Source organism: Halichoerus grypus, chromosome 7, assembly GCF_964656455.1.
Source record: "Halichoerus grypus chromosome 7, mHalGry1.hap1.1, whole genome shotgun sequence".
NCBI lineage: Eukaryota > Metazoa > Chordata > Mammalia > Carnivora > Phocidae > Halichoerus > Halichoerus grypus.
The window spans coordinates 96,782,899-96,807,558 of NC_135718.1; the positions used below are offsets into that span (position 1 = coordinate 96,782,899).

The 24,660-nt window shown below is 37.7% G+C and overlaps 1 protein-coding gene across 1 annotated transcript in view; it reads right to left on the reverse strand.

The window, feature by feature from the left end:
- Positions 1-24,660, reverse strand: part of FMN2 (formin 2) — a 372,324-nt gene that overhangs the window by 56,238 nt on the left and 291,426 nt on the right. The gene's annotated exons all lie outside the window — the stretch shown is intronic.

Consider the following 24,660-nt stretch of genomic DNA (forward strand, 5'->3'; position numbering starts at 1 on the left):
CTGGAAACTTCAAGCCTACTTCTCATGAAATGCTTATCATCCCTGTCTTCTAGGTGTATCACACCTAACTCTCCACTTAGAAGCTAAGGTATCTAATACATTCACAGTTTCGACTTCACACATACAGTGCAGACACTGGATAGCATCGATACTATAGGAAGCATTATACACATAAGATAGATTTCCCCAGTCAGGTGGAAACTTCAGTATTAACTTTTTTTCCAGCTATTTCTTCAGAACAGGGTGTTTTGTGGTCAAGAGTACAAAAATCTTACTATGCTGCATCATTGCTAATGCTATTTCTCAGAATGAGGATTACATTTCTAATTGCAGACATTTGTTTTTAGATGAAATTTTCAGAAGAGACATATAGAATAGACATATAGACAACAAAGTTCTTCTGAAATAGAACAGATCTCCCATCAGTCTTAAAAGTCTACTACTACACGTGGGTTCCACTTTCAGAGGCAAGGCCTTCCTAACACAGTCAAAGTAATAGACTAATATGAGCATTACCAATGCTGTTTAGTTATTTTGTCTGTTTGAATTCTCACTGACATAATTAAAGACAACAAGAGCCCATACACTTGTAAATAAAGTAATATCACCGTAAATATCTCATAGTTATATTTCATCATACAATTCACAAGGTGGTCTTTTTAAGAGCTTTTATTTATTTATTTTAGGGGGCGAGGGGCAGAGGGAGAGGGAGAAAGACTTTTAAGCAGACTCTGCCCTGAGTCCGTAGCCTGATGCAAGGTTCAGTCTCTCAGGACCCTGAGGTCACAACCTGAGCTGAAACCAAAAGTCAGACGCTTAACCAAATGTGCCACCCAGGCGCCCTGTAATTCACAGTGTCATAACATATATTACTAGTTTTATCTTTAGATTTCTATCAGCAAGGCAGGAACAAGTCAAGAAATGAGTTACAGGGGGCGCCTGGGTGGCTCAGTCGTTAAGCGTCTGCCTTCCACTCAGGTCATGATCCCAGGGTCCTGGGATGGAGCCCCGCATCGGGCTCCCTGCTCAGCAGAGAGTCTGCTTCTCCCTCTCCCACCCCCTCTGCTTGTGTTCCCTCTCTCACTGTGACTCTCCCTGTCAATAAATAAAATCTTTAAAAAAAAAAAAAGAAGAAGAAATGAGTTACAGGCTATTATTTGGCAGAATTAAATAGCAGGAAAAATCCTCACAAACACCAGTTCACTTTGGCTTTAAAATGTCATAACTGAATGCTGCAATTGCATAACAGACTACTTGTAACATTCAACATTCAACTTTTAAAGTGGCCTGAATTCCATTCTTGGCTCTGTGCTACTTCCCTCCTTGATACGGGAAAAATAATTTAACAGAAATAAAATTCTCTCCATTTCCTCATCTGCAAAATGGGCATTATTATTCCCCTGCCCTTTCTTCGTAAGAATAGTGTGAGAAGTGGTGGGCGAAGGTCCCCAAGTCCTCCCATCCTTGGTCTCAGGTAGAGAAGATAACACCTCCGTTTCCATGACAATAGTAATTAGACATCTTACAAAGCTCCCTTCCTGGGCAGTAGTGACTAATCACAACCAGGTCCACGGAAACCTAGATTTCACGGAGGTAAAGTCAGAAATCGGAGGCCGGAGAAAGAAAATAATAATAATCAAACAATATCTGGCTTAAAAAAAGTACTTAAAAAATGTACTTCCAGTGCTCAGATAAATCTCTGCTTCACTAGCCCAACAGTGTTTGTAAGATATTCATGGCATGTGGAAAACTGCATAGCACCGTCACACTGAGTGGAATACCTTTTTTTATAAGAGTGAGCAAGGAGTCTCATGGCAGTTGTCAAGGTGGAAAACAAGCACTACGACAGAAGTATTTGCAAGCTAATTAGATTCTTTGGCCTCCTGACATTTTTGAAGACACTAATGCAGCTTGAAACATAAATATTATCCCATTTCTAGTCCATTTCTATAGGGCCTATCTCCTATGATTTCTGAACATACCAGAAAAAAAGAAGTGCCATCAAGGAGACAGCATTGTAAGGTAATAAAAGCCATTAAGTAACTTTGACGGACTTCCTCAGTTGCGTTGTCCAGCTTGAAGATACCCCCACTATATCTTTAACTCTTTGTTCTCCCATTCTTTTTCATCTAGAGGAAACATGCCCTTCTTCTCCCAATAATGCCAGGCAGGACCTACTTCTATTGGCCATTCCTAGGTCCATCTTAAGCCCAACAAATCCAGAGGTCAAGCTGCAGTGAATATGCTACCATATTCCATGATGAGTCAGTGAACCATCGTCAACCTATTAGCACTCACCACTAAAATAATTTGGCCAAGGAAGCTCTCAGTTCTTGTGCTACTATTATGAACCTCCAGAGGAATGGTAATTCCTCACTGACAGACAAGCTTGTCTTCCTAAGTATAAGCCCCTCCAACCTCACCTCCCTTTCTTCTTCTTGGACCAATGTCCCCATGGACTTGAGTTCTGTAACACCCATCCCTGACTGGCTCTGCCAGCTCTATTCTCAAGCCCTCCGGATTCTTGCTTGTTTGGGGGGTGGGAGATGTATTTATAGCTGCACAATTTCTTTTTCCAATATGTTTAGTTGCCATTTTTTTCTTAATAAAAGTACAGCTTTCACTAGATGATCCCATGTCACCCATAATGTTCTTCAGTGGAATCCTTGCAGTTCCCTGTCTCCAAACCCTCCCAAGTTCAGGGAGTCAAGAAGGGGAGTCTCCTTATTTCGTGTCCTCCAGTGCCCTTCCCAACCACTGTTTCACCATACTGAGCCACACCTTTTTTGGAGTTCATGACATCACTCATAGTTACTCAACTCCTTTCATGATTCTAACTCCCTCACACCCACCAGCAATTAGATCACAGCTTTCTTCTGTTTTGTGGCTATTGTAATAGTTGTCTATCCTAAAACGCAGATTATGGAGATACACCTATATCTTCAGGTGCAGCAATCGAAAGTTATTTGAAAAAATATATTCCATCCAGTCTCTCTCTGTTCTTTTGCAAACTTGATAAAAGCAATCTACTCTCAATTTCCAGTGCCTCATTCTCTTTAGCCCACTGCAATACAGCTTCTGACCCAATTACTTAACCCGGGTCAAGACTCAAATACAACTATTTTTGGTAAGGGTACAAATTGTTTTCTCATCACTAAAACAAACAGATATTTTGTCTTTAGCTGTACATCGTAATTGTTGTTGGGCTTTCTTGCCACCTTTGGTTTACCAAGACCTCTAACACAACGCTCTCCTATCTTTCTTCTCACTGTTTTGAATTGACTTCTCTCTCCATTATGTGCTCCCTTTCCTCTAGTAGCACCTCAGATGCAGTATTTGGGTGGGTGGGGGGGGACTTTGTTCATATTTTTTGTGGCTCTGATCATTTGGGGACACCATCTCCTTCGGTGGTTTCTGCTTCTGTTGGATTATACTGATGACATACAAAGTGCAATCACCAGCCATCCTACATCGCTGAGCTTCAGACTCAAATACTGAACCAAATACTTAATCATTTCTACCGGTTAACTTATGCACACCTCAAGCTTTATCCTATCCCCATCTCAGTTTAAAAACACCATCTCTAGTGCCCCACACCAGAAATGTGAGGATCATTCCAGAGCAACCCCAGAACATCACATGAGACAACAAACAGAAAAAACTCAACAACTTTCCAGCAGAGTAAAAAAGGCACACGGCAGGTCCTACGATGTACACTTTCACACCACAACACAGAGGAACCTAGGTGTTCCTGTGAGGAAAACTACCGGACAAACACAAAGGGACTGCCTGTCAATAAGAATATTGTTAAGACTCCTGAAAAGTAGAAGACGAAGAAATGATGCCTTTGGGTTTCTAAGAAAAAATGATTTTCAAGTTAGGATTCTAGGTCTAGATGAACTATCAATTAAGAGTGAGGGAAGAATACATTTCTTGAGAAACTGCGTGTCTGAAAACATCATCTTGCAGACAACTTTCCTAAGAAGTACATACTCTAGAATGTACTCCCTCTTCCAAAAAAATAAAGGGGTGGGGTGGGGTGCCCAAGAGAAAGAAAAACACAAAATTTGAGAAAGAGATGCCTAACAAAGGAGAGTAGCTGACAGCAGTCTCAGGATGAATCTGAGCAGAAGGCTCAAGGAGGGAAATAAAAATAAATGTCATAGATTACCAAACACGTTTAACCATGTGGAAAATAATACTATTGGGAAGGCCTTTTGCACATATGGTTGAGTATTTGAGAATTAAGGATGGGCTCAGAGAAAACTAAGCAAATGAAAAAAAAAAAAAAAACAACTAATTCTAAACTTCAAGAAAAAAAAAATAAATCATATAAGAAAGAAACAACCATACCACACAATCTGATAGACCAGTGAATAATACTGAAATAGTTGATATTAAGCAAACACTAAAACATTTAACTAAAAATTGCAATATGAAGGTTAGAAGAATAAAGAAATGGGGTGGGGATAAGAGTGAGCCAAAATCTCACTACCGTTATTGTAAATTAATAGATAAAGGCTAAATTAATAAATAATGACATAGCAGTATAGGATATGATTGAGAAATACAGCAGAAAATATCAGAGGAAACAGCTAAGAGAAATGCAAGAGGCAGAAGGAGAGGGCAAGGCAGGAGGCTGTTGTTTTTTGTTATAAGCCTTGTGCTACTAACTGAGTTTTTTCGACTATGTCCACCCTTTTCTGAAAACTGAGAGAAATAACAATTAACAAAAAGTGAAATGAACTAGAGAGGAAGTATATACTTGGAAAAAAATATGAGGATAACAATAGCTGGAAACACTTTCCTAAACTAACTTGACTACTATGTATCCTCTGCACTTTGTTACTTAGTAGAACACCAACAAACAATGATTCACTTAGAAATAAGTACAAAAATAGAAATGAACACTGATATTCTGAGGGTATGATGCTTGCAAACTTCTCTCCATTCTAAACCCTATAAATATTTCCCAATATTTTCTTCTCGTTAAAGTTTCAATTTTAATGTTTATTTCCTCAATCCTTTTGCAATTTATTTGGTTGGTGACCTGAGGCGGAAATTTAGAAATCTGTATCTACTTCCAGCAGAACCTCATTATCCTAAGGTTAATTTCCCTTTTGAATTCTAAGACCTTGTGTCATCATTTCAAAATGTCTTCATTTGGCTGCTCTGTCATTGACTGTCAATTTTTCAGGTTGCTAGATTTATCCATTGAAAAACTGCAAACAAAACTTTAATGGTGGTGTTTTGCTTCTAAGCTGGAACCTAAATATGTCTTTTTTAGAATGGAATTAAATAATTATTTTTAAAATGCTGGATCTTTCTAAACCTTTATCTATATTTTTTATATCAGCTAGCTGCAGACTTTCTCTTTTTTTCCCCCTAAATTATAAACTACTATTGGGGAGGCAGGATATCTCATTCTTGACTCACTGTCCTTTAAATCTTATAATTAACATCACTCAATTTAATCTGCATCAAACGCTAAACATTATACTCGAAATAAACTATCAAGTTACAGATTTCAACATTTAGTTTTCTTTAAAATTAGTTTTTTTAATGTTTTGTCAAAATAGTACTAGAGTAGGTAATTACTGCTTTAAAAAAATTACATAAAAATTACTTAGGTTTGCATTTCCTCATACTGCTAGTACATTTTGATGTTGAATTACATGCCAGATTACTGGGGGGGGGGGGCATGGGGATGTCACTGTCTTAAATCAATATAATATTTAACAACTGCCGATTTAGCAAACCAATAAAGACATTTATCACTATTTAACCTCCTACAAGTCTTCCTTATTATCTGGGTATTTCCATTAAAATACTATAATGTAAGATAATTTATGGAGTTTACACAATTATTAATGCTGAATAACTGTGTGTGTACACATTATCAGGGAGGATAGGGAAGGGACACTCCCCTACCTCCAACTATTTATATTAGGAACTTAAATCTCATAATCCATTAAAACAGAACCTCACATTTCCTATAGGCACTGTGTATGAAAAGCCTTTAACCGGTATGAAAATGTAAAATGCCCTATGCAAATACATACCCAAACTATAGAGGTTGTTTTTAAAATGAGGTTGAAATACTGTAAGACTATATCTGAGAACATGGGTTAGCCACTTAAAATAGCAGAGTTGATAAACCACATATTTCAAATAAATTGAGAGGTTTGGAATATTATCTTAATTTATTCCTATCTAACCAGGAACATATGGGATGTAACTAAATGGAAGAAAAGAAAGATAAGTTGCATGAGTTTTGAAAAAAAATGAAACCTACATTTTATATTTAGAAATTAAAAGGTCTGTAACACAGCTTTTAAAAATATGTATGTCAACCTACAAGGTCCTGTTTCTCCAGAGACATGACTGGAGGATCTGAGAGCCTTCAGAAGCAAAAGCAGCTCAGTTTTGGAGGGCAAGCTTGGAGGTACAAAGGAGTTTTGATCTTTTTTTCTTTTGGTTATACCAGATATGAGATTCACAGTTTTCTGGTTCTTATTTTTAATGGGCCAATATTTTAAGTTCTCTAAATAACTGACTACAAAGTACCTCTATTACCATGATGCAGCCTCACTTTCAACTGTCATTGAATACTTGGAATGAAAATCAACCTTAAAAGAGTCAAGTCTACATTGCAGGTCTTAAAAAAATAACATGGCTATGACCCTCTACTAGATACAACACCCTAGTATAAAAAAAGTAAAAATACAGTAGTTGTTGCAATGTCTTTACCATCTTCATCTTCTGGTTTTCTCCTTTTTTCTATTTATTAAACTTATTTTCTGATCTTTTATTGCCTTTTTCATCCTATGCTCTCTTCCTGGTGGATTCTTGACTGTGAGTAACTCAAAGTCAAGAATCTTCTGGCCTAGTTTCTCATACAGTTTTTTAGATCAATCTTGAAAACCATGTCACATATTCTCATTTTCTTTAACTTGATTTCAATATCCTCAAATCAAAGAATTCATGAATTTTTTCCCAAAAATACTCATGATTTTATTGCTAAGCAATGTAAAGACTACAAACAAAAATAAACAAAAAGACTTGATCAATTACTTTGTAAGGATATATTTTCATAACACCTAAATATAATCCCCAGTCACATTGGGAACTGTTTTAAGATTTGGCAACTTTCTGGAAGTAGAATGCAGAATCTGTATCTATTCATGCTAATCTAGGGCTTTATATGTGCCAATAATAATCTTACTCTTTCAGAAATTGGTATAGATGGAATTTCCACACCACAGTATTACCAGAGGGATTAAATATATTTTCATTGCAAATATGCAAATGTTTCTGTTTAGGAGACTGTGTGACCAGGAGTAGGAGTGTGACCTTGTGGTCTCACCCAGATGGGCTGATGTTATTTAGGGGAGGAAGTAGAGAAGCTGTGGAAAACTGTGGACCATTAAAAGCAATTGCTGTTTGAAAAGCAGAAAAATGCATACTCTTTGGGAAAAAGCAGTGTTTATTGTACACATACTGCATGTTTAGCTACTGTGTTAAATACAATATTTATATGATCACACTACTTCTCACAACAAATGGAAACCAAGGTCAGAAAGACTAATTAGCATGCCATGGACCTGAAAGGTTGTTATCTTCCTCCTTGACACTTTCTGCAGATACACGTCAGTGGGGCCAGGATATATACTTATGTCCCTGCTCCACCTCTGATTAAAAATCCTCAAGGTAAATGCAGCTGTAATTTCTACTGGCCTCACTCTATAATTATGTTGCCTTTCAGAACAAGTGGTGTGCAAACCAGTCAAAAAAATTCTTAATGCTATTGTTCATATAAGTTTATCCATATCTGATGCAAGCAATAATAGGCAACAAAAAGTGAGAGGATATGTGTTTTATGATGTAGTTCTCACACACACACAAAATCAGTTTATAAAAGCTCATTCACTATTCATGAAATTATCTCTTTCAACCTTTATTTTCTTATATTGCTGGTTGTTAACTTTAGAAAACCTGCCTCATCCATAGCCCATGCTGGGGCAGACCATGTCACCTGTCTAGGAGTCAATCAGATTCACCCTTTTGAGAATTTGCAATAATCACAACAGTGAAAATTCAAACTTGAGCCATTATTGGCAAGTCAGTATGATAAACATCAAAAAGTAACAATAATATCAAGTAATTATATCACGCTTTTTCTGTGTTAGGCACTGTTCTATTATTCTCTTCATTTTAGAAATATTTCCTTAGAAATAAGGAAATTCTAGAAATAAGGAAATGGAGGTAGAGAGAGTTTCAATAACTTTCCCCCAAATTAAACAACTTTGTAAAAAAAAAAAAAAAAAAAAAAAAAAGGGTAAACCTGGATTTGTTAACCATTCCACTATACACCTGGCCAGGGATGGGACCCTCTGCTTTTTACCCGCTTCATTCCCACCCCTTCTGAGGCTGCTTACTTTACCTTGGACTCCAGAGGGCTCTGAGAATCCCTTTGGAGGTATGACTTAATTTAAGGTAGTTCTCTGTAATGTGTAACCAAATGAGCCCTCTAATAACTATTTTTAAAGCAGATTTGTAATTGGCCTAATGAAATGTGTGTATAAAGTCACCTAGAACGATTTTGTTTTCTCTTAGATTCATTCTCCCAGAAAAAATCTTGTCCTCCCTCTGAAAGTGATTTTAGACTACTTTTGTTCAACTGTTTTTCTAGAATCTACCATCCTAGAAGCATAGTTTCTCAAACCATACAACCCTAATGGATTTGAGTCACGAGACTACAGTCAAACACACCTGCTAACTTGAATTAACCCCTACCATTTCTACTTTCTATTTTCTAAAATATAAAAATCAGTGGTCAAAATAGCATAATCTGTCTTTCTTGCATTATCTTCACCCTCCCCACCCCCTGTAAGAACATAGCTGCCAGTATCCCCAATGAGAATATGGTGATTTCATTACTCTCCTTGGTTCGGATGAAACTTTAGGAGTTTTAACTTCTATCAAGTTGGAGAACGTAGCTTCTGGACAGACTTTAGTCTATACAAGGCCCAAATAGATTTTTGAACACTGGAATGGAGAAGATCTCAACTCTACACAACAAGGTAAGTTTCTATTTTGAAAACAAAACTTTTCAAAAGGGCAGTAATTCTGTGATATACTTTTTTCCCTTTATAATTAGCAACCAAAATGCCAAACTCTGAGGGAGACGGTCCTAAAGTTCTTCTATTTGGAATACACAAAAGCTAACAAAAACTTTCAAGAGAGACCAACACAAATACTTTTTATAAGTGACAAAGGCCAGCAAATCGGCACCAGGTGTCATAGGCTCCTGCATTATTAAAAATCAATGGATTTTATAAAAATTTAAATAACACAGCCACAGAAGAAAATCCCTTTGTACAAAGAAAAGTGCCATCCCTAAACTTTACCACCTGGCCTGAAAGTAAAAGGTATAGAACACAGCCACTGATCCTAGGAAGACTTCCTCATATGGGCCTCCGAATGGTAAACCTCCTGGCGGGATTTGAAGTAGTTAACCAGAAATCCAAATTGGAAAATAACAAACTCCAACTTTGTTTTACTTTATCAATATTGTTAAGAGAATGATGTAATTGTTTGGGGGTTTTGCAAAGACATTCCATGTCACTTCAGTTTTAATACCAGGCTGGAGCCTGCCTAGTCTGCCAGCATAAGCCAGATAAACACAGACCTGTAGTCTTTCTATTCATCTCCGGGTAGTTACTCAGAAAGATTCTGGAAAATATGCCTATTATGAACTAAACATTTCACTTTTCATTTTATCCATGTGCCAGAAGTCCATTCCTTGGATAAACACTTTACAAACTGACACTCTAAAAGTCACTAAACATGATAAAGTATGTGTGCATCATTTCAGGACTGATTAAATATTTTCTCTCCCATGACAAATGAACAGTTACATACTATATGAAATGATTGGAACCAACATTCTTTTTCTTTATTTCCTTTATTTTGTCTCTATTTTGCACGAAAGATTAATTTTCCATCTCAACTCATTCGTTATGCAATCTTGGCTTTGGTAAAATACCACTCAAGCAATGTTACACACAGAAATAGTATTTATTTTTTTAAACATGTGATTGAAAATTCTTTCACAAGTGTGTTTTCTTCCCCTACTATTTCTCGCCTTTTATTACTGGTTGTTTCCAATTGCCTTTGTTATTATTTGTATTAAATGGGGGAGGGTAGAGAACTAGTGTATTCTATTTAAAAATTTAAAAAAAAAAATTGGTAGCACGAGGTACATTAGGTGTATGTTAAAACTATACAGTTGTTCTTCATTACATCCTAATGCCAAAATAAAGCACATTGATTTAATTCTATAAGTACGATTATAATAATTGCTAATCTACTTAACAAATGTACTGTTGTCTCACTTATGATTAGATTAATTACATTTTACTCTTTCTCTTGTCTTTAGCTCCTGGGGTGGGGGTGGGGACTTTCATTCTGAAACACATTTTAAAAACAGAACTTTACATAAAAATTTCAGTAGGATATATGTCCTGTTGAAAAATAGAAACATCTTTGAAACGAATGTTTTAATCTATAAGAAAAATCACAAACTTCCTAGAAAAATGAAATAGTCCTTTTAAAATGAAGAAGTGGTACAAACAAATTACTTTGTTTTCCATTACCACATAAGGTATCCCAAGTTAATTATACCTTTCTCCCCCTTTTTTTCCTTTCTCTGGAACATCATGTAAATTAACTGACAAAGGTAAGTTATCTAATGTAATAGTTATAATTCAAAACTTACTTTTAGTCATTTCCACCTGCTTTATTGATGCCAGAATAATAAATTTAGTGAAACTAAAGGAACTGATAGCTGAAACAAACGGTTTCTAAAATCTGCTCTTTTTCTATTCCAAAAGCCAGTTTCACCATAAAATATGTATTTTACCAGTGGAATTTAATAAAAAAAAAAATTCTAAGAAAAATTTTAAGTTAGCCACAACTTACAAATAAGGATCTCTGAGTATCAGAAGCCAATTTTATACCTCCCACTCTCATTATTCTTTAAATAGAGATATAAAGGAATGGCCATTTATTAGACAAATCCAGAATCCCTACATTCCCTCCTTGTGAGCTGAGACAGACAGTGAGTAATTCTGTGGGAAAATAAAAACAACATATTTGGTCTGGTGATATTTTTCCACAATTGAAGAGAACCGCTTATGTTAATTAAAAATAAAATAAAAGCAGAAGCTGAAATAAACACATACAGTGTGTATGTAGCCAACCTTAACAAGATTCTGCTGAAATCCATCTTGTAATACAATATGATAGTTTGGCTTGCCCAGTGAAATCATCTGAAGATGAGAGTATGTTCATCCGATTTGTATTTGGGTTTTGGGTAAGGTTCAAGAATCATCTGCTCAGTTGTCTTACTTTCTGGGAGAATTGAAGAGTTCAGTCAAACTATTTTTTTCAAAAGCTATATATTTTTGTTCATGTGAAATAGGAACACAGTCTCACTTCTCAGGTTAATAGCAAAAAATGTATGAGTAAACAGACAACATTAGCATATAAAACTGTCATGCTAACAAATGGAACATGAAAAAAAGTCTGATTTGCTTTAAAAAATATTCTTTTGAATATTTTTATTTTGTAAGGAAATCGTAAGATGACCCAAAAAAACCATAATATTCCATTATAGAAAAAAAATTCTAATTAGTACCTAGATAAAAGTTCACTTATCCATTTTATTTATTTATTTTTATTTTTTTATTATTATGTTCAGTTAGCCAACATATAGTACATCATTAGTTTTTAATGTATTCATTAGTTGCATATAACACCAATGAATTAGTATATAATTCCTTTCAACTTGCTGATTGAATTTGTGTAGTTTATAAAACATTTTCATGAACACACTTTTCTAGTAAAGGTCTCTTACTAGCCTCACTTGAGGGAACTTGAGGAAACTTTGTATCTTGCCAAGAACAAGCAAGGTATTCTGTTCCTAGAAGATAGAAAGCCCTAGAAGATAGAAAGGAGGAGGAGGTTATATGCCTTTTACACACAAGGAAGCTGAGGCCAAGGCACTTTCTGTGGTTTTTCCAATTGCAATTCTAAGGTAGAGCTCTCAGGGCCCTGGCCGCCACACTGGCTTGCCTTCTTTCGTAACAACAGTAGCGTGTGCGGAATGCTAAATTGCCTCAAAAACTTTGAGAAACAGGAAAGTTCCATCACAATATGATCCTCAAGACACTTATAGCCCATTGGGGCACCTGGGTGGCTCAGTCACTGAGCATCTGCCTTCGGCTCAGGTCATGATCCCAGGGTCCTGGGATCGGGCCCCACATTCGGCTTCCTGCTCAGCGGGGAGCCTGCTTCTCCCTCTCCCACTCTCCCTGCTTGTGTTTCCTCTCTCGCTGTGTCTCTCTGTCAAATAAATAAAATCTTAAAAAAAAAAAAGACACTTAAAGCCCAACTCAGCTATCACAATGACCTGTAAATGACTCTCAACTAGTTCTAAAAATGAAAGAACATAATTTGTCACTGATTGTCACTGGGCCTCTTGTGATAGGGTACAAAGTAAAACTAAAATGTCTTGTGTTGGGACGCCTGGGTGGCTCAGTCAGTTAAGCGTATGCTTTCGGCTCAGGTCATGATCTCGGGGTCCTGGGATCGAGTCCCACATTGGGCTCCCTGCTCAGTGGAGAGTCTGCTTCTCCTCCTGTCTGCCGTTCACCCCACTTGTGCTCTCTCTCTCTCTCTCTGACAAATAAATCTTAAAAAAAATAAAAATAAAGCAACTTGTGCTGTAACAGCATTGTTGAGATAAAAATAGAACCTTACAAAGAAATTCCTTTGATTAAGATGCTTTCAGTATATTCATACAACCAAAACTTCCCTGTGTATTTGCTGCCTCAAAGTCAGGAAAATGAAAAAGTTCAGCTTTGCTGGTACTTAAACATGCAGACCAAGTAGAATCAGTGTGTTTATATACCATCTTACCTCCAAAATGGATTGCAGCTGGCTTAATAATATGACACATAGAACATAATAATAACCTGTAATAAACAGAAAATAAAGGAGGGACTAGAGACTGAGAAGCTATCTGCCTGAATACACATTCCTGGCTCAGCTCTCCTCTCCTTCAGGGTCTTGCCTAGGCAACTCCCAGAGATCAAACAGAGAGTAAAGAGTTGGCATTTTGTTTTAAATTTGAGGAGTTTTGGGGGGGTGATGGGAGGGTTAGGTAGAGGGGTTTCTGCACAAAGAAACACAAGCCAAAGAAACTGTAAAAGCCTGAGGTCTTGGGTTCCCAAGAAGTTTACACTGGTAGAGAGAACACTTGGTGATCTACTGCTAGGGGTGGGAATGGGATGGTTTACAAAAATGGCCAAGGAGGGAGCCCCAAGACTCTAGAATCTGGGTTAAATCCACCAATCCCTCAGCTGCAAGAGAGGAACCAGCCAGCCTGGCTGAGTGAAGCCCCTTCAGCACGTCAGGAAGAAACGCTTCCGCCTGCTTGCATACACAGCTCTAGGAAAAGCAGTGAATTCAGCTGAGGCTGATGTACTTCCAGACTGCCAGGCATGTGCGTGATTTTATTTTATTTATTTATTTATTCATTTTTAAATTTTTTTATTGTTATGTTAATCCCCATACATTACATCATTAGTTTTAGATATAGTGTTCCATGATTCATTGTTTGTGCATAACACCCAGTGCTCCATGCAGAACGTGCCCTCCTCAATACCCATCACCTGGCTAACCCATCCTCCCACCCTCCTCCCCTCTAGAACCCTCAGTTTGTTTTTCAGAGTCCATCGTCTCTCACGGTTCTTCTCCCCCTCCGATTTCCCCCCCTTCATTCTTCCCCTCCTGCTACATTCTTCTTCTTCTTTTTTTCTTTCTTAACATATATTGCATTATTTGTTTCAGAGGTACAGATCTGAGATTCAACAGTCTTGCACAATTCACAGCGCTTACCAAAGCACATACCCTCCCCAGTGTCCATCACCCAGTCACCCCATCCCTCTGCATGATTTTATTTTAAGCCTACCTTTCTAAAAGCTGCCCTGGGTCAGAATAGATACTGTTCAGCAAATGATTGGTCAGAGGTTACACTGAAGCCCCTAGGGCCAGGGAGGCTTTCTATCATTGGCTGATGGATCTGTACGCATCCTGGGGACTGTTGGCAAGTCTGCTCCACATCCTGGTCTGATGGTTCCTGAGTAGGTGCCTTGTAAAGTTACGCACAGCCTTCCCCAGGAGGATCCCTTCTTGACTATCTCCTTCCCTGGTTCTTTCTGTTAAACTTCTGACTGCTTAACCATTTTGCTTGTTGCTCCTTATATCCTGGAGCTGTGCGTGCCCTCTTAACTGCTTTACACTAAGACCGCCATTGTTTCAACATTTAGGCATGGAATTCTCCTCTGTTCCAAAGTCAGTCCTCTCAGACAGAGCTGCAGACCTCTGGGCAGGATCTCTGTCTCTGCACAAGAGCTAAAGTTAGAGGTGAGACAGTGGCCCACTTGTCCCAAAGTGAGACTTCTGCTCAACAAGCAGGAGCTGAGGTGGGTAGCCCCTAGTTTTCTTGGCTTGCACTTCTTGGTGTATACAGATCCCTCATCCTAATAGTCAGCTGGGATGGAAAATTTGGGGCCCAATATTCTTGGTCTGCCACCCCAGGGGGAGAGCTTACATCTTGCAAATGGAGGCTGGGTTGAGGAAAGGAGCCCCTCCTCTCTACATCTTTAGTTTAGGCTAGAACTTCTGCAGTAAGCTGCAGCTGGTGGGATGCAGTCTGCTGACCCAGGGTGAATGACAGACTGGTAGCCAGGGAGAGGGCATCTGCAGTTTCCCTAAGATCGAACTAGAAAGAATGGGTTGTGGCTGCAATGCCACAGACTCCCACTGTTCTTGCCAAGATTAAGTAGATTGTCTTGAGAATGAATGATTCTCCATTTGCTGGATGCCCTTAGAACATTCTCTAGAGATGTTAAATGATTGTTTTACATAATTTTCTCCAGTTAGATGTTCATTTTTGGGGATGAGAGTTCATTCTGGAAGTCAATATCTTAAGTTCAAGTATTTTAGTAAAATCTATATGACGAGGAGGTTCTACATATATAAATATAGATAGATAGATGATAGATAGATAGATATAACTCATCTAATTATTTTGAATTATCTCCACCCAATTTACAATCTAGGTATTGCTTCTCTTATTTCACAGATAAGGACAAAGATTCAAAAGTTATGGTAAATCCTTGAAGCCACAGTGCCAGCACTTTGGAGCAAGTGCAGACATACAGATGTGATACCAAAATCTATGTTCCATGACCCTGCGAGGCTGTCCAATGTCTGACCCAATGGAGACAGTGAAGAACATGAATCAAACAGATAAATACATGACCTGAATCTGAAATCTGTCTGTGGTTTCTATTACCAAATGTTTTCTAATCTCTAATTAAGATAATAATGTGAATATAATATAGCAATTAACATCCACAAACTAAGCATCTGGCAAATATTCACTAACTTAATTCTTACCTCCAGAGTAGGTACTATTATCCTGGAGTTACAGTATTGGCCCAAAATCACAGAGCTAACACATGAAGAGCAGGATTTGAACTCCAAGGCCATCAGGCCAGGGTTACACTGCCTTCCTGAATAGAATTACTATTGATCGCTGACCTGGTCATGTACGAATGCTACAAACATGGAACAAAGATTTATTTCTTTGAGAAATGTTTCTTATGATTCATTATTCTTATTTTTATTTATTTATTTATTTATTTATTTTGTAGATTTACTTATCCATTTGAGAGAGAGAGAGAGGGAGCAAGCAAGCAGGAGGAGGGGCAGAGGGAGGGAATCCTCAAGCAGACTCCCTGCTGAGCTTGGAGCCCAACACTGGGCTCAATCCCAGGACCCATGAGATCGTGATGAGCTGAAACCAAGAACTGGACACTTAATGGACTGAGCCACCCAGACACCCCTTTATTTTTATTTTTGAATTTCAGGATTGTTTAATTATAAAAGACGGCTCTTTCACCAACAGTTTGGTCATTAGGCAGTTTTTCTTTCATGTAACTAACTGAAATTTCTGTTTGTCATAATTTAAGGACTTTTTTTATTCCAGTAGAGTTGATGTACAATGCTGTATTAGTTTCAGGTGTACAATATAGTGATTCAGCAATTCCTTACTCAGGGCTCATTGTGGTAAGTGTACTGTTAATCCCCTTCACATATTTCATCCATCTACTGACCCACCTCCCTCTGGAAACCATCAGTTTGTTTTCTATAGTTAAGGGTCTGTTTTTTGGTTAGTCTCTTTTTTTCTTTGTTTTGTTTCATAATTCTACATATGAGTAAAATCCTATAGTATTTGTCTTTGACTGATATATTTCACTATGCATTATACTCTCTAGATACATCCATGTTGCTGCAAATGGCAAGATTTCATTCTTATGGTTGAGTAATATTCTATTGTATATATACCATATCTTCTTTATTCATCTATCAATGGACATGTGGGCTGTTTCCATAATGTGGCTATTATAAATAATGCTGCAATAGACATAGGGGTGCATATATCTTTTCAAATTAGTATTTTCACATTCTTTGGGTAATTACCCAGAAGTGGAATTATTGGCTCATATAGTAATTAAATTTTTATTTGTTTGATGAACCTCCTTAGTAGTTGCATCAGTTAGCATTCCTACCAACAGGGCATGAGGGTTCCTTTTTTCTCAGTATCCTTACCAACATTTGTTTGTTGTGTTTTTTATTTTGGCCACTGTGACAATTGTAAAGTGATATCTCACTGTAGTTTGGATTTGCATTTCTTTGATGATAAGTGATGTTGAGCATCTTTTCACATGTCTGTTGGCCATCTGGATGTCTTCTTTGGAGAAATGTATGTTGAGGTCTTCTGTTCATTTTTAATTGGATTATTTTATGATTGTGTGGGTCGAGTTGTAGGATTTTTTTTTTTTTAAGATTTTATATATTTACTTGAGAGAGAGAGAGCATGAGTGGGGGGGTGAGGGCAGTAGGGATGGAGGGAGAGTGAAAAGCAGACCCCCCCACTGGGCAGGGAGCCAGATGTGGGGCTCAATTCCAGAACCCTGAGATCATGACCTGAACTGAAGGCTTAACCAACTGAGCCACCCAGGCACTGCATATGAGTTCTTTACATGTTTTGATACTAACCCTTTATTGGATAGGTCATTTGCAAATATTTTCTCCCATTCATTAGGTTGTCTTTTAGTTCTGTTGAATCTTTCCTTTGCTGGGCAGAAGGTTTTTATTTTGATGTAGTCTCAATAGTTTATATTTGCTTTTGATTCCTTTGCCTCAGGAGACATATCTAGAAAAATGTTGCTGTGGCTAATGTCAGAAAATAACTGCCTGTGTTCTCTTCTAGGATTTTTATGGTTTCAGGTCTCACACTGAGGTTCATAATCCATTTTGAGCTTATTTTTGTATATGGCATAAGAAAGTGCTCCAGTTCCATTCTTTTCCATGTAGCTTTCCAGTTCGCCAAACACCCATTTGCTGAAGAGATTGCGTTTTTCCCATTACATAATCTTGACTCCCTTGTCAAAGATTAATTGATCATATAGTCATGGGTTTATTTCTGGGCTCTCTTTTCTGTTCCATTCATCTACGTGTCTATTTTTGTGCCAGTACCATACTGCTTTGATTACTACAGCTTTGTGATATATCTTGAAATCTAGGATTGTGATACCTCCAGTTTTGTTCTTTTTCAAGACTACTTTGGCTATTCATGGTCTTTTGGCATTCCATAAAAATTTTAGGATTATTTGTTCTCATTCTATGAAAAATTCCGTTGGTATTTTGATAGACATTGCATTAAATCTGTACATTGCTCCGGGTGGTATAGATATTTTAACAATATTTGTTCTTCCAATCCATGAGCATGGGATATCTTTATCTTTGTTTCTGTTGTCTTTAATTTCTTTCATCAACGTTTCATAGTTTTCAGAGTGAAGGATTTCACCTCCTTGATTAAGTTTATTCCTAGGTATTTTATTATTTTGGGTGCAATTCTAAATGGGATTGTTTTCTTAATTTCTCTTTCTGATGCTTTGTAATTAGTGTATAGAAATGGAACAGATTTCTGTACATTGATTTTGTGTCCTGCAACGTTACTGAATTCATTTTTAAGTTTTAGTATTAGACTCCAGTGGTGGAGCCTTTCAGGTTCTCTACATACAGTATCATGTCACTGCAAATAGTGAAAGCTTTATTTCTTCCTTACTGATTTAGATCACTTTTATTAATTTTTCTTGACTTATCTCTGTGGCTAGAACCTCCAGTATTATGTTGAATAAAAGTGGTAAGAGTGGACATCCTTGTCCTTTTCTTGTTCTTAGGGGAAAAGCTCTCAGTTTTTCACCATTAAGTATGATGTTTGCTGTGGGTTTTTCATTAATGGCTTTTATTATTTTGAGGAATGTTCCTTCTAAACCTACTTTGTGGAGGGTTTTATCATGATTGATGTTGTACTTTGTCAAATGTTCTTTCTGAGTCTATTGAAAAGATCATATGCTTTTTATACTTTCTCTTGTTGATATAATGTATCATGTTGATTGATTTGTGAATATCAAACCACCCTTGCACCCCAGCAATAAATCCGACTTGATTGTGAATGATTTTTAAACATATTATTAGATTCAATTTGCTGAAATTTTGTTCAAGATTTTTGCATCTATGTTCATCACAGATACTGGCCTGTCTCTTTTTTCTGTAATGTCTTTATGTGGTTTTGGTATCAGGGTAATGCTGGCCTCGTAGAGTGAATTTGGAAGTTTTTCTTCCTCTTCAATTTTTGGAATAGTTTGAGAAGAACAGGTATTAACTCTTCTTTAAATGTTCAGTAGAATTTGCCTGTGAAGCCATCTGGTCCTGGACTTTTGTTTGTTGGGAGTTATTTGATTACTGATTCAATTTCGTGGCTAGTAATCAGTCTGTTCAGATTTTCTATTTTTTCCTGGTTCAGTTTGGTTATATATGTTTCTAGCAATTCCATTTCTTCTAGGTTGTCCATTTGTTGGCATATCATTTTTCATAATATTCTCTTACAATCCTTTGTATTTCTGTGGTGCCCATTGTTATTTCTCCTCTTTCATTTCTGATTTTGTTGTTTTGAATCTTCTCCCCCTCTCTCTCTTTCTCCTTTGTTGATGAGTCTAACTAAAGGTTTATAAATTTTGTTTATCTTTTCAAAGAGAGCTCCTGGTTTCATTGAACTGTTCTATTATTTTGTTTTTACTTTCTAGGTAATTTATTTCTAATCTTTATTATTTCCTTCCTTCTACTGGTTTGGAGTTTTGTTTGTTCTTTTTTCTATCTCCTTTAGGTGTAAGGTTAGGTTTTTTATTTGAGATTTTTCTTGCTTTTTGAGTTAGGCCTGTCTTGCTCTAAACGTCCCTCTTAGAACAGCTTTTGTTACATCCTAAAGATTTTGTACTGTTGTCTTTTCTTTTCTTTTTTTTTTAAAAGATTTTATTTATTTATTTATCAGAGAGAGAGAGCACACAAGCAGAGGAAGCAGCAGGGAGAGGGAGAAGCAGACTCCCTGCTGAGCAAGGAGCCCGATGTAGGACTCGATCCCAAGACCCTGGGATCATGACCTGACCCGAAGGCAGATGCTTACCGAATGGAGCCACCCAGGCGTCCCTGTACTGTTGTGTTTTCATGTATTTTTTATTTCTTCTTTTATTTCCTGGTTGACCCATTCATTGTTTAGTAGCACATTATTTAACCTCCATGTATTTGTGGTTTTTCCAGAATTTTTCTTGTGGTTGATTTCTACTTTCATAGCATTGTAGTCAGAAAATATGCATGGTATGACTTTGATGTTTTCGAATTTGTTGAGACTTGTTTTGTGGCCTAATATGTGATCTGTTCTGGAGAATGTTCCATGTGCACTTGAAAAGAATATGTATTCTGCTGTTTTAGGATGGAATATTCTGAATATATCTGTTAGACCCTTCTGGCCCAATATGTCATTCAAAGCTATTACTGTTTCCTCGTTGATTTTCTCTTTGAATGATCTGTCCATTGCTGTGAGTGGATGTAATGTCCCCTACTACTATTGTTATTACTATCAATTACTGCCTTTATGTTTGTTATTGGCTGCTTTACATATTTGGGTGCTCCCGTGTTGGGTGCATACTTACAATTGTTACATTTTCTTGTTGGATTTTCCATTTATTATTACATAGTGTCCTTTTTTCTCTCCTGTTAACAGTCTTTGTTTTAAAGTTTATTTCGTCCAGTAGAAGTATTGCTACCCTGGCTTTCTTTTCACTTCCATTTGCATGATACATGCTTTTCTACCCCTTCACTTTCTTTCTTTTTTTTTTTTCTAGTGTTCCATGATTCATTGTTTGCATATAACACCCAGTGCTCCATGCAGAACGTGCCCTCCTTAATACCCATCACCAGGCTAACCTATCCCCCCACCCCCTCCTCTCTAGAACCCTCAGTTTGTTTTTCAGAGTCCATCGTCTCTCATGGTTCGTCTCCCCCTCTGATTCCCCCCCTTCATTCTTCCCCTCCTGCTATCTTCTTCTTTTTTTTTTTTTTAACATATAATGTATTATTTGTTTCAGAGGTACACGTCTGTGATTCAACAGTCTTACACAATTCACAGCACTCACCATAGCACATACCCTTCCCAATGTCTATCACCCACCCCATCTCTCCCAAATCCCACTACTCTAGCAACCCTCAGTTTGTTTCCTGAGATTAAGAATTCCTCATATACCCCTTCACTTTCAATCTGTATGTGTCTTTAGGTCTGAAATGAGTCTCTTGCAGGCAGCACAGAGATGGGTCTTGCTTTGCCATCCATTCTGTCATCCTCTGCCTTTTGATTGGAGCATCTAGTCCATTTACATTCAGAGTAATTGTTGATTGATATGTACTTATTGCCATTTTGTTACTTGTTTAATAGTTTTTGTAGTTCTTCTCTGCTCCTTTCTTCTCTTGCTTTCTTCTCTCATGGTTTGCTGGTTTTCTTTAGTGATATACTTGGATTCCGTTCTACTTTTTTGCGTATCTATTACTGGTTTTTCATTTGTGGTCACCATTAGGTTTGTATATAACAACTTCTGCATATAGCAGTCTATATTAACTTGTTGGTCCCTTAAGTTTGGGTCCATTCTTTACTCTTCTCCCCCTCACATTTTAGGTATATGGTGTCATACTTTACATCCTCTTATTTTGTTAATACCTTGATTGACTTTTACAGATATACTTATTTTTACTGCTTTTGTGTTTCCTACATTTGTTACTCCTCTCTATGGTCTTTCCTTTTTACTCAAAGAGCCCCTTTAACATTTCTTGTAGGGCTGGTTTAGTGGTCATGAATTTTTTTTTTTTTTTTTGACATTAAGAGGATGTGTATTTATTTACAAAACACATAGTAGGAAAAAAGATCTAAGTCACTAGATGTAAGGACATAGGTTCTTTTTTTTTTATTGCTGTTTTTTTTTACTCTGAAATATAGTTGACATAATATTATGTTAGTTTCAGGTGTACAACATAGGGATTCAACAGTTATATACATAAAAAATGCTCACCATGATCAATGTAGTCACCATCTGTCACCATACATTATTACAGTATTATTGACTATATTCCCTTATGCTCTGCCTTTCATCACCATGATTTATTTACTTTATAACTGGAAGTTTGTGCCTCTTAATTCCCTTTAGTGGTCATGAATTTAACTTTTTTTTTTTGGTCTGGGAAGCTCTTTATTTTTCTTTCTATTCTGAATGATAGCCTTGCTGCATAGAGTATTCTTGGCTGCACATTTCTTTCTTTGAATATATCATGCCACTCCTTTCTGGCCTGCAAAATTTCTGCTAAAAAACAACAAAAAAACAAACAACGCTGAATGCCTTATGGGGTTTCCCTTGTATGTAACTGTTTTCTTTTGCTGCTTTAAAAATTCTCTATCACTACTTTTTGCCATTTTATTTGCTGTATCTTGGTGTGGACCTCCTTGGTTTGACTTTGTTGGGGGATCTCTGTGCATCCTGGATCTGGATTTCTGTTTCCTTTCCCAGATTCAGGAAGTTTTCAGCTATTATTTCTTCAAACAAATTTTCTGCCCCTTTTTCTCTCTTCTCCTTCTGGGATCCCTATAATGAGAATGTTATTATACTTGATGGTATCACTGAGGTCCCTTAGTCTATTTTCATTTTTTATTATTTGTTTTCTCTTTCCTCTTCAGCTTGATTATTTTCCATTACTCTGTCATCCATGTCACCGATCTGTTCTGCTTCCTTTAGCCTACTATTTATTCCTTCTAGTGTATTTTTAATTTCATTTACTGAGTTCTTCATCTCTGATTTGTTCTTTTTTATGTTTTCTATCTCTTTGTTAAGAGTGTTAAGAGTCTCACTGAAGTCCTCCACTCTTTCTTCAAGTCCAGTGACTATCTTTATGATCATTACTTTAAATTCTCTATCAGGCATATTACTGATCTCTGTTCTGTATAGCTCTTTTGCTGTGATTTTGTCCTGTTGTTTCACTCAGGACTTACTCCTCTGTCTCCTCATTTTGTCTAACTCTGTGCCTGTTTCTACATGCTAGAAAAGTCAGTTACATCTTCTGCTCTTGACAGTAGTGGTCTTAAAAAGAAGAGGTCCTGTAGTGTCCTGCAGTGCAATATCCTCTGTTTACCAGAACCTGATGCTTCAGGGGTATCTCCTATGTGTGTTGCACGCACACTTCTGTTGTGGCTGAGCCGCTTTTGTCTTCAGTCCAGTTCTCTGCAATGGCTCTCTTTGCTTGTTGTGGGCAGGGTTTGGTTCCTGTGGTGTTAGTGGGTCAGTCTAGGGCCACGTTGGGCTTAAGCTGAGTCTTATCAAGTGTCTGTCAGATTTGCAGTAGCACTGAACTTCAGGACACAGTGAAAGTGGGGAGCAAGGTGTCAGCAAGGTCCACTTAGGCAGGAGGGGACCTGCAGCTCCTGGGGACTGAAGCAGGCAGGGTTGGAGGGGGTGTATGCACAGAAGCATGCATGGGCAGGATGCTCAGTGTTAGCAAGGTTTGCATGGGTCTACTGTGGAAGGGAACCTGGAGCTGAGGCCTGGCTGGAAGGAGTGCGTCCACAGAATGCTAGGGCTGGGCATGCTCTTATCAGGTTAGGTAGCGAGTATTGTGTAATGCAGGCTCCCAAAGGTGTCATGTGTCTAGGCTATGGGTTGGGGGAGCGAAATGGTGCTCACCAGTTCCTTTGTTCCTGAAGAAATCTCCCAAGGATCCCTGCACCTTCCAGCATACGCTCTGATATTAGTAAACAAATCTCCCTCCCATATACTGCAGGAGTTTTTCAAACTGCTGCTTCTATGCTGTATCTCAATAGGGCTTTTGGTTTTGCTGTCTCTTTAAGGGTGGGGATTCAATTTCCTCTCTGTTTGCCCTACTGGCTCTTGCAGGACCCTGCTGATTTTTAATGTTCCAGGGTTTAAGCCCTGCTGATTTTAAGACCTCTTGAAATTTGGCCCCTCTGGTTTTCAAAGCCAGATCTTATGGGGATTCATCTTTCCCATGTAGGATCTTTGGTGTGAGAATCTGTTTCTCTCCCTTTTCCATGCCTATGCCAGTGGAGTCTCGCCCTCCCGTGGATGGTCCCATGGGTCTCCTTAGCTCCCAACTGTGTTTCCACACTTCCTACTCTCTTCAGTGTGGCCTCTTCTCTTCTCTACATTTAGTTATCAAGAGTCTGTCCTGCCAATTTTTGGGTCATTTTCTGATTTATTTACACTGATGTGGCTGTTATCTAGTTGTTTCCGTGGGACCAGATGAGCTTAGGGTCCTCCTACTCTGCCATCTTCCCCGGAAGCTGTTGGTCTTCACCTGTTTTTGCTTTTCATTGAAACTGAACAATTCTCTTTACCAATTTGTCTAGCACAATGTGTCATACTAAATAAACAACTAAAAACGTGATATCTGTTCACAGAATATACAGGATCTTGCCTAATAAAGTAATGGTAAAGAACTTCTTTAATCAGAATTCTCCTTCAAGAGTAATCAGACTTCTTTAGAGAGTGTGGTGGTTAATTTGATGTGTCAGCTTGGCTAGGTATGGCAACCAGTTTTGGGTTAAACATCAATGTATATGTTACGAAAATATTTTTAAAATGTGATTCACATTTAAATCAGTAGACTTTGAGGAAAGCACATTACCCTCCATAATGTGGATGGGCCTCATCCAAGCAGTTGAGGGTCTTAAGAAAAAAAGACTGTGGTTACTCTAATAGGAAGAAATTCTGGAATTCTGTCTCTAGAATGCTTTCAGACTCAAGATTGTTAACATTAACTCCTTTTAGGACTTTCCAGCCCACTATGGGCCAATTCCCTAATCTCTCTCAGTCTCTCTGTACACACACACACACACACACACACACACACACACGTACATCCTATTGGTTCTGTTTTCTGGAGAACACTGACTAATACAGAGAGAAAGGAGAAAACTGAGGCAGAGAAACCAAGAGATTTGTGAGATACTCTTCTATGCTCACTCACTCATGATTGCAAATCTCCATTCTGAAAGCAAAAGTTTATGCAACGGAAGCTCCTGGCTTCCTACTTAAACTCAATAGTTCCCTATAACCAAACTCTTCA